The sequence below is a fragment of the Hylobates moloch genome, unplaced genomic scaffold, assembly GCF_009828535.3.
Source record: "Hylobates moloch isolate HMO894 unplaced genomic scaffold, HMol_V3 SCAFFOLD_18, whole genome shotgun sequence".
In the NCBI taxonomy this organism is placed as follows: Eukaryota; Metazoa; Chordata; class Mammalia; order Primates; family Hylobatidae; genus Hylobates; species Hylobates moloch.
The window spans coordinates 55,565,087-55,575,681 of NW_026652293.1; the positions used below are offsets into that span (position 1 = coordinate 55,565,087).

The following is a 10,595-nucleotide window of genomic DNA, read 5'->3' on the forward strand; positions in this document are numbered from 1 at the left end:
GCCACTGGTCGGGTCTCCATCTCTGCTCATATGGAGGCTGTTGTCTCCCTGCAAGTGCTTTCCTTAATGCTCTCCACAGCAAACCTGGGACAAGGTCCACTTTTTAAAAAAGATTTTGTTTTGAATGTCCAAGATAAAGAAATGAAAATAGCCTGGCAAACTGAAACTTACAAATATTCGCCTACTTTACTTTTCCTAAAGCCCACAGACACGGGTCCTAAGGAGTCTTAACCTTCCTCCTGATCCATCCACACGTGGAATTCCTCCAGGTTCTGAGTCGTGTGCTCTTTTAGGTCTCTGGCTTGCTCCTGCAGAAACCTAGAAGGCTCTTGCTTCTTCCCCTTCCCCTGGTTCTCACGACACCAACTTTGGCCTTGTCTCAAGTGTCATTTCCTCCAGGAATGCCTCCCAATAAGCCTCTCACTGCCTAATCAGGTCAAGGCACCCTGTGTTACTGTCACTGCTTAGTGATCTTTCATTTCACATTTCATAGTTGTGTTTTTATTTTTCATGTTTAAAAAGCAATTTGTCACCCAAAAGAAGTAGAATCAGGGACTCAAACACCTTTGAACACCTGTATGTTCATAGCAGCATGATTCACAATACCAGAAGGTGGAAGCAACCCAAGTGTCCATCAACAAATAAATGAATAAATAACATGTGGTGGATTCATACAACAGAATATTACTCAGCTTTAGAAAGGAAGGGGATTTTGACACATGCACAGCCTGGATTAACTTTGAAGACATTATGCTAAGTGAAATAAGCTCATGACAAAAGGACAAATATAAGATTCTACTTGTATGAGATATGTAGAGTAGTCAAATTCATAGAGATAGGAAGTAGAATGGTGGCTGTCAGATGCTGTGAAGAGGGGAAGATGGGGGTTCTTGTTTGACAGGTATGGAGTTTCAGTTCCGCAAGATGAAAAGAGCTCTGGAGATGGATGGTGGTGATGATTGCACAGCCATGTGAATGTACTTAATGCCACTATGGACGTGTAAAAATGGTTAAGATGGTAAATACTTATGTGTATTTGACCACAATTAGAAATAATAAATAGACAAATAAAATTGATTTTTAAAAAGCCATTTAATACTTATCTCCCCCTCCTAAACAATAAGCTTTCCAAGGATAGAAGCTGTGTCTACTTTTTCAGTGTTATCTTCCTGTACCTGGCATGTAGTCATCGCTCCATATGTACCTCTTAAAAATAAGATAAATGAATGCATGGCAGGACTAGATCATCCTCTTTTTACAGGGCCACTGAATATATCTGTGTCTCGGCTTCACATCACCTCTTGAGATCTCCCTACACCAGGCAGGAAAAATGTCCACTTCACTGTGTAATTTTCATCATTCAAGTTCTTATTTCCTTGATATCTGCCTCCACCCAGGATGAGTGATGATGAGCCCCCCCACCCCCACACACCCTTCTAGGGAATCCCCCAAGAAGCATGGCCTCATTCTTTGGCCTCAGAAGAACAATCTTATCAGAATATGATATCACAACATCAGTACACTTTCCAAAAGCTTGGTCATTCTATCTGATATAACCCTACCATTAGGACAAAAACCATTCCATTGGGAATAGCTGTGATGAACTCAGGACAGTTCTCTACACCAGTGAATGGAGAACAGCATGTCAGTGAGTCCTTTCTAAAGTCTTCTGTGTCAATACTCAGTTGCTGTAAGTAACTACTTGAGCCAAAATACCTGTAAGAACTGACTCTGTAAGATCACACCATAGTTTTCAGCACAGGGTACTCTAAACTCACGTAGAGTCCCCCAAAACTGTATGCTCCCCATTTCCTTTCCTCTTAAAAATTCTAGAACATGAAAGAGAATCAATACAGTTTTGACCCAGCCATGCACAACAATTTACACTACCTATGTTACCAGGCAGGACATTCATTTTTCAATCTTAAATATTTTGATTTAGATTAATGACACTTGAACTTTTCCTCAAAACTTGTGGAACAATTGGTAACAAACTGGTGTATTTCAACTGGTCCTAGAACAAAGGGACCATCTTCCCTAAATAAATATTAACATTTTTAATTTTAATTAGATATCAAATAGATTTTAAGTTTAAATGGTAGGTTTTATATTTCTTACCCATCACGGTTACAGAAATCTCTGGCTTTGATTTTTAACCAAGACACACATTATTTATACACATGCCCAGTACTTAGGTGCTCACCTTCTTGTTAAATCTGTACTTTTAAAAAAATATCCATTCAATTCTTGCAGAAAATATCAACTGTGTATCAGTTTCTTTATTAAAGATATTATATCTTTATTAAAGATACTTTAATATCTCTCTCCAATATTTAGTAATACCTTTTCCAATCCTGAATTTTTATAACAGAAGAAGCCAACAACAGCAAACAGGAAATTGTCAACCTCATGTCAGAGCTTATAGTGAATTTTTGAAAACTCACAGCCTAAATCTGTAAATCCGGAAGTTTTCTTGTTTTATTTCTCTCCCCAACAAAATATACTTATTGCCTCATTGTAGCCATAAAACCTGGGGAGACAAATCCGTCTTCTACTCTAAGATCCTTCCCAGATTCCAATCACCTCTGAATCATACTGAGGCCACTTTCTACAAGGGTGACCTAAGCAAACCTTGCCACATACATCATCGTCCCATATCACACACTGAGATAAGATGACAACTGCAGACATTTAATCTTGTGCAAACAGTGATCTCTGTTAGAAGCCACTGAAATAGAAAACTAAATTTCTGCTGCTTTTGAAAAAATTCAGGTAGATGGTATTACCTGTCTTGTGACCTGAAGATGCTTCTTGCTGTGTGTTTCCCACACGATGGTTTGTACCAGGAAAGGACGTAGTCAGCATGCCTGTGTGATTCAGGGACTGCAATGAAAATTGAGCCATCAGGAACTGTTCTTTTTTGGCAGGCATCCCAAAAATGTACCAAATCATTCAGCAAAGAGGTACTACACAGAGGTGAGGTACAGGAGCCCTGGAACCAGCTAGGTTCCTCCCCAGCTGCTCTGCTTGCTAAGCACATGACTGTGTGCAAGTTATTTAATCTCTTGCTATCTCTGTTTCTTCATCTATAAACTGCGGGTAACAGTTGTCTTTACTTCAGAGAATTGTGACAAGGGCAAATTGAATAGTGCATGCACAATGTTCACAGTATCCTGTGAATGGTTCACGGTTTACATGCACTATTTTACATTTAAAACGTAGTATCCTTACTGCATACCCAGCATGCAATAAGGACCCAACGAATATTAGCTAATGTCACTATTTGCTTCTTTCTTTAATTGATTTCTAGCTCCCACTGTTTTCAAGGACCTTAGCTTAAACCCGATCCTTTACATTACACATCACCTCTTCTCCTCTCCTCTCCTCAGTTACAACCAGAAAATGAAATGTCCCCTCCCTCTTCAGCTGAACAATCATTTATATTCACCTGCTCTATCGGGGCCTAAGAGGAAACCAGCTATGGAGAGAATTCAAAAGTAGAAGGCCCGGTGAAAGGTCTCTCAGGAGTACGAAGGCCATTTTTTCACTGGTTTGCTCTGCAGAGGAAAATAAAATGGACCTGAAACAATTGCTCTGAAAAATGAGTTGGGGGTGGGCAAAAGAATCTCATTCAATATTTCTGTGTGTGTGTGTGTGTGTGTGTATGTTTTTTTTTTTTACCTATGAGAGACCAAGATGCCTTAAGTCTGTGGCTTCTCTTCAATGCAGGTAAATTGTGTGTCCCAAGCCCACTAGCGGCTAAACTAATAAATTGATCTAGTACTAATTTAGTCAAAAAGTTGTTAAAATGAATGAAAGACTCTGGGCTGTTTCTTTCTACCTAACATGGCTCTATCTTGCTCAGTTTTATTTGGGGTTCTTCGTATGGGGGCACACAGAGGAAGCAGATGGGGAACCTGTCAAAGCTTAACTCTCTGCCATTGAACTACTGAGGAATTAAAAGGTAACTACAGCCGGGCATGGTGGCTCACGCTTGTAATCCCAGCACTTTGGGAGGCCGAGGCGGGCGGATCACAAGGTCAGGAGATCTAGACCATGGTGAAACCCCGTCTCTACTAAAAATACAAAAAAATTAGCCGGGCATGGTGGCGGGCACCTGTAGTCCCAGCTACTCGGAGAGGCTGAGGCAGGAGAATGGCGTGAACCCGGGAGGCGGAGCTTGCAGTGAGCCGAGATTGCGCCACTGCACTCCAGCCTGGGCGACAGAGCGAGACTCCGTCTCAAAAAAAAAAAAAAAAAAAAAAAAAAGGTAACTACATCTAGTAGCCTCACCAAATGAAAGGCTATGCTAAGATCACCGTGAACATTATGAATGGCAGTGAAGCTCCATATAGGTTAATGAGAAAGAGTAGTGAAAACAGTCAATGATAGGAAGTTCCATTCACTTTACCATCCTTCTCTGAAAAACTCCTTAGGGGTGGGACATGGTCTGAAAGGTAAGTATGAGGACACATGTGTCACTTAGTGATTGTCCTGAAGTAGACAGCACCCCGAGTAGGTGGGCTTAGCTGAGAAGGGTTGGGGGGACAGACAGCCCACTATATCTATTTGCCCCATGAAGCACGTTGCAAATCTTCTCTGCAGTCTTCTGTGTCAATATTTGTCTCCTATAAACAACTGCCCAAATGTTCTTCATGGTGGGGAAGGGAGAATGTTTACAAGAAGGGGTTGTTCTGTGTGAAGGCACCTCCTTCCCCTGGTCCCAGCAGGCTGTGACGTGAGTTTGGGCTACTCCTGATTACCAGTCATTCTCCTCTCTGTGCAAGACAAGGAACAAAGAAAGAGCAGGTGTGCAGTGGAGTTGGAGATGTTGAAGACTGTTGAGCATAACCGATGGATTTTTCTGTCATTCTGAGAGCTTCCCTGAGAAAAACAATGTCCATGTATATCATAAGCTTGAAATAATAGACTGACAGGGGAGAGATGTGTGGCATGAGTAGCAGGGCATATGGTTGGGGACTCTATATGACTAGTGGGGTAGATTTCCAAGTAGTGCTCATTTCCTTCAGGTCTCTGCTCAAAGGTCACCTTATCTGTTTTACATGAAATAGCCTCCATCCACTTCTCCATTGACACTCCCCACCCACTTTACCTTGGGTATTGTACTCTGACATTCTCATCACCACCTGACATAACCATGCATTCACTTGTCCATCTGCTTCCTCCAGCCAGGACATAAGCCTCAAGAGAATCAAGACTGCTGTGTTCATTGCTTCATAATCAGCACCCAAGACAATGCCTGGAACATAGTGGTGTTCAGTAGATATTGCTGATGGATGAGTAAACCTGTTGTATCTGTTCAGTTTTTACACAAGACTCCTGGGAAGAGAAAAGGATGCCAAGCATCAACTTTAGAATATTCTAATCTTCTCATTTTATGGACAAGAAAACTGAGGCTGAAACAGGTCCTGGCTTATGCCAAGTCTGGCTGATGCAGAGAATGAGGCTGAGGCTCCATGGTCCACTGAGCAGCCTGTCCTCAAGAGCATAGACAATTTTGCTGAGCACATCTGACATATGACAGGGTGATGTAGAGGAGCTGGAAGGAAATTTCCTGGGCACGCCTGAGACATTCCCCAAATGAAAAGGAGAAAATTGAATCCAGAGACACTGAACAAATGGGAAAAGAAGGAACGACCATGCCCCCGTCTGACAGGCTGCCCGCCTGGGGATGGCAACGAGAGAAAGCAGATGGCTGCGCTGGCACACAGCAGCTGGCTGGAGCAGTACAAATTGAGCACCCTTGGTGAATATCATTAGGGTAAGTGGTGCGCTAAAACACCTAGAGGAAGAACAAGCAAGCAGAACAAACACACGCGCGCACACACACACACACACACACACACTTTTAAATTTTCAGTTTATTCTTTCAATTTCCCTTCACTACAAGGTAGGCTCCATGAAGACAGGGCCTTTGTCTGTCTTAATAATTATTAGTTGGATACATGAAAAGATGAATGAATTAATTATTAAGCATCTCCCATAATAGACATAGTGCTAAGCATAGAGGATGGCTTCTGCATCAGGAGGAATCAGAAGGGGAAATAAATAAGACCTCCATCTACCAAGTGGTGTGTTTAGTGTTATGAAGGAGCCAAAAGTGCCCCAGAAGAAGCTAGGCTTTTGGGGTCAGGAGGTCTCAAGAAACGCATCAGGTGGTGGTTGATAATTAGCTCAGGTATTATAAGAAAAGCCTAAATGGATCAGAAGTAGAAGATGGAGAACTGAGAGAATAGCATGTGCTAAAGCCAGAAACAAGAGGGGGCTAGAGGAACTCCAAGCAGCACCACATCATGTGGAAGGGACATAGCCTTTTGAATTAGACAGACCTAAGTTCAAATTCTAATGCTGCTCCTTACTACCTGAGTATTTTTGAACAATTTACTCTGCTAGACTGATCTTTGGTTTTAAAAATCAGTAATATAGGAAAAATATTGCCAGCATTTCAGGTTTTTGCAAGCATTACACGAGATCGTGTTTTCTATAGAGGATGCCATGTTTGAGATCAGGAATTGTTGGCTGCTACTCTAGTGTGGAATCGGGGAAAGGTGGCCTGAATGAGCCGGCAGGGGTCAATTCATCTGTGGCTTGAGGGTCTCAGGAGAATTTTGTACTTTGACCAGGAGGCATGAGGAGGAGTTGCAGGGTTTTAAATAGAGGGATTATGAGAGTGCAGGCAATGAGACTATTTAGTAGTCACTCACAATAATCCTGGAAGGAAATAAAGGTCTCTCTAAGGAAGATGCAATGGGAATGAAGAGGAGAGGATGCACATAGGATACACAAGAGAAAGAATTGATAGGACTTTATTACTTATGAGCCCTATGAAAGGAAGAGACATCTAGAACTATTTCTACTCAGACTTCTTAGTAAGTTCTTCAAATCAGGGCCAGAACCAAATTCTTTTTTAACAGCAGCCAATGAAATAAGCACAGGATCCAGAGTAAAGGTTTATGATGTTTTATAGAAAGATATTTTAATTTGAATTTCACGAAAGTATCTATCTGCAATAGATTCCTCATTTCAGTTGAAGAACCATTAGTTTACAACAGTGCTGTCCAGTGCAAGCCACGTATGTAATAGGTGACATTTATGTTAATATTATTTTTTATTTAACCTTATATATCCAAAGTATTTTCATTTTGTGATGGTTAATATTGAGTGTCAACTTGACTGGATTGAAGGATGCAAAGTATTGTTCCTGGGTGTGTCTGTGAGGGTGTTGCCAAAGGAGATGAACATTTGAGTCAGTGGGCTGGGAGAGGCAGATCCACCTTCAACTGGGTGGGCACAATATAATCAGCTGCCAGTGCAGTAGGATAAAAGCAGGCAGAAGAACGTGGAAAGACCAGACTGACTGAGTCTTCCAGCCTATATCTATCTCACATGCTGGATGCTTCCTGCCCTTGAACATCAGACTCCAAGTTCTTCAGATTTTGGACTCTTGGACTTACACAAGTGGTTTACCAGAGGCTCTCAGGCCTTCGGCTGCAGACTGAAGGCTGCACTGTTGGCTTCCCTACTTTCGAGGTTTTGGGACTCAGACTGGCTTCCTTGCTCCTCAGCTTGCAGACAGCCTATTGTGGGACTTCACCTTGTGACCATGTGAGTCAATAACCCAATAAACTCCCTTTCATATGTACATGTATCTTATCAGTTCTGTTCCTCTAGAGAACCCTGGCTAATACACATTTCAACATGCAATCAATATAGAAATATTAATGAGGCCAGGCGTGGTGACTCACTCCTGTAATCCCAACACTTTGGGAGGCCAAGGCAGCCAGATCATGAGGTCAGGAGTTCGAGACCAGCCTAGCCAACAGCGTGAAACCCAGTCTCTACTAAAAATACAAAAAATTAGCCGAGCGTGGTGGTGGGTACCTGTAATCCCAGCAAATCAGGAGGCTGAAGCAGGAGAATCACTTGAACCTGAGAGGCAGAGGTTGTAGTGAGTCGGACTGCACCACTGCACTCCAGCCCGGTCAACAATGCGAGACTCCATCTAAACATATATATATGTGTGTATATATATGTGTGTGTGTGTGTATATATATATATACACACACATAATGTATATATGTGTATGTGTATATATATATATGAGATATATTACATTTTCGTAATCAAAATCCAGGGTATATTTTACAATTATAACATAGCTGAATTTGTAGTAGCCACATTTTAAGACCTCAGTAGCCACATGTGCCTAATGGTTATAGTGCTGAGTGACACAGCTGTAGTGCTGAGGTGGATGGTCATAGATGATTGAGTGGATGGTCATACTTTAACCACGTCTTAGAAGAAGCATAGCATTGGAGGGAAATGCTTGTTCCCCACTCCCCTAATTTTGCTTCAGAGAGATTTATTCTAAACATACCAAGCCTCTGCTTTACCCCTTACTCCTCTCCTAGAAAAGTAGAGTGAATTTCCTATGGATAGTTTTGGGAAAATAAGCCAGGCATGTCCATCTCAGCAACTCCATCCTTCTCCTTTAAAAAGCCAGCCTGATGAGGTAAACAAGGGACTTGTGCTTCTCCTCTTGGGTACCCCTTCCATGTGGGAAGGCCTGCTGTGGCCTGGCACTGCCTTGATCCACAAGGTAAATTCTCCTAGTTCTGAGGTTGTGCCTGCAAGATGCTTTGACACAACAAGTCATATTATCCAAATTATTCTTTATCATTCATAAAGACAATTCTCAGCCTCCAGCTCTGTCTGCATTAGCAGAGGCTGCTCCTAGGGACAGGTGTAGAAGAACAGGGCCTCTGCAAAGGCATGGGCATCTCACGAGAAGATTTTTGAGGTGCCGGTGGCTATAGCTTGACATTAAATTAGCAAATGGCCTAAGTACACATGTGTGACCCATGCAGAGACTGAGCAGATGCTGGCAGGCCACAGAGTGCTTAGTAAGCACAGCTGTGGTAAGGATTCTATCATAGAAAAAATAAAATTTTCTTTCTGCCATTGTTTTAGACTTCAGGGAAGGTAAAATATTTGCTGGTTTTAAACTTCAAAAGAGTTGAGTTCCACGTGTATCTCAGAAAACTAGGGAAGTAAATTGTTAATGTCAAAATTGTCAACAGTGTATTAGCTGCCCCAAACTCCATTGTATATCCTTAAGAAGAGAATGATGGCATAACTAATCTTGGGATTTAGTTGTTTTGCTCTCAAACTCATGAATGAGCCACCACCAAATGTTCTCAAGCTAGTTCATGATTACTTAAGAACATACGGTGGAGACAGCTTCTTAACCTTCAGCAACTCCACAGTCATATTGGTGTAGGATTGTATAACACCTGTAAAAAAGAGAATGTGGTTTCTTTGTAATTAAATATATTCCATGCTCAACTTGTTCATTTTAGAACTGAAGAAGTAGGTCTGTATAATTCTGGGGCTCATCTGTCACTCACACAAAATAGTGCCCTCCAATGTAGCATTTCTAAGCAATTATGGTGATATTTTGGCTTCCAACTAATTATTTTTCATTTCACACTTTCTACATAAAGTTCTGAAAAAAATTTCATTTTGGAGATACATATATGTATATATATATTTTTTTTTTTGAGTCGGAGTTTTGCTCTTGTTGCCCAGGCTGGAGTACAATGGCATGATCTCAGCTCACCACAACCTCTGCCTCCCAGGTTCAAGCAATTCTCCTGCCTCAGCCTCCCGAGCAGCTGGGACTACAGGCACGCACCACCACACCCAGCTAATTCTGTATTTTTAGTAGAGATGGGGTTTCTCCATGTTGGTCAGGCTGGTCTCAAACTCCTGACCTCAGGTGATCTGCCTGCCTCGGCTTCCCAAAGTGCTGGGATTACAGGCGTGAGCCACCACTCCTGGCCCTGGATATATATTTTTAAATGGCAGAGAAATATCAAATAATTCTACAGGTAATTGACTACATTGTCTAAAGATATTAAAATTAATTTGAGTAGAGATGAAGATGTGGAAGTAATCAGAATACACACACACACACGTATATATATATATATATATGATGTTTGAAGACATAGATATATAAGAAGTCCCCCAAGAAGCTTTTAAGAGAAGAGAGGGGGCAAGAGCTGAACTCTGAAGAATACTAACATTTGAGGGATATACTAAGAAAGGAAGGAACTAAGGAATTTCCAGAAGAAAGTAAGAATATGGTGTTTCTATGGACGAAGACAGAAAGAATGTTTTAAGAAGGGAATGGCTGACCGAGTGTAAATAATATTTATAATTTTATTCATTCAACAAATATTTATTGAGTATCTATTATAGGCAGAGACTATTCTAAGCACCAGCAATTCAACAGTGAATAAGACAATATCTTTTCCCTCATGGAGTTTGTGATCTAGTGTAAATTCACACAAAGTAAGATAAGAAAGGACTGAAAGTGATCCATTGTGTTTGACCATTTATTGATTATTAGGGACTTCAGTAAAAGGAAATTCAATGGTGTAGAGGGATAACAGCAGACAGGAGTGGGTTTATGAGTCCATGGAGCTGGGCAGTAATGAGACAAGGTGGTAGCTGGACAATGTGCAGTCCATAGTGGGTGATGGCTATGGAGAATATTCAAGGGAGGAAGG

At 41.4% G+C, this 10,595-nt stretch overlaps 1 long non-coding RNA gene across 1 annotated transcript; it reads right to left on the reverse strand.

Moving 5' to 3' along the window:
• Positions 1–2,670: 2,670 nt before the first annotated feature.
• LOC116457917 (uncharacterized) lies at positions 2,671–8,027 on the reverse strand. Its single transcript, XR_004245149.1, has 3 exons — positions 7,903–8,027; positions 3,449–3,557; positions 2,671–2,883 (listed from the first exon to the last, which is right to left on the reverse strand). It is a non-coding gene; the product is annotated as an uncharacterized LOC116457917 (long non-coding RNA).
• Positions 8,028–10,595: the final 2,568 nt, after the last annotated feature.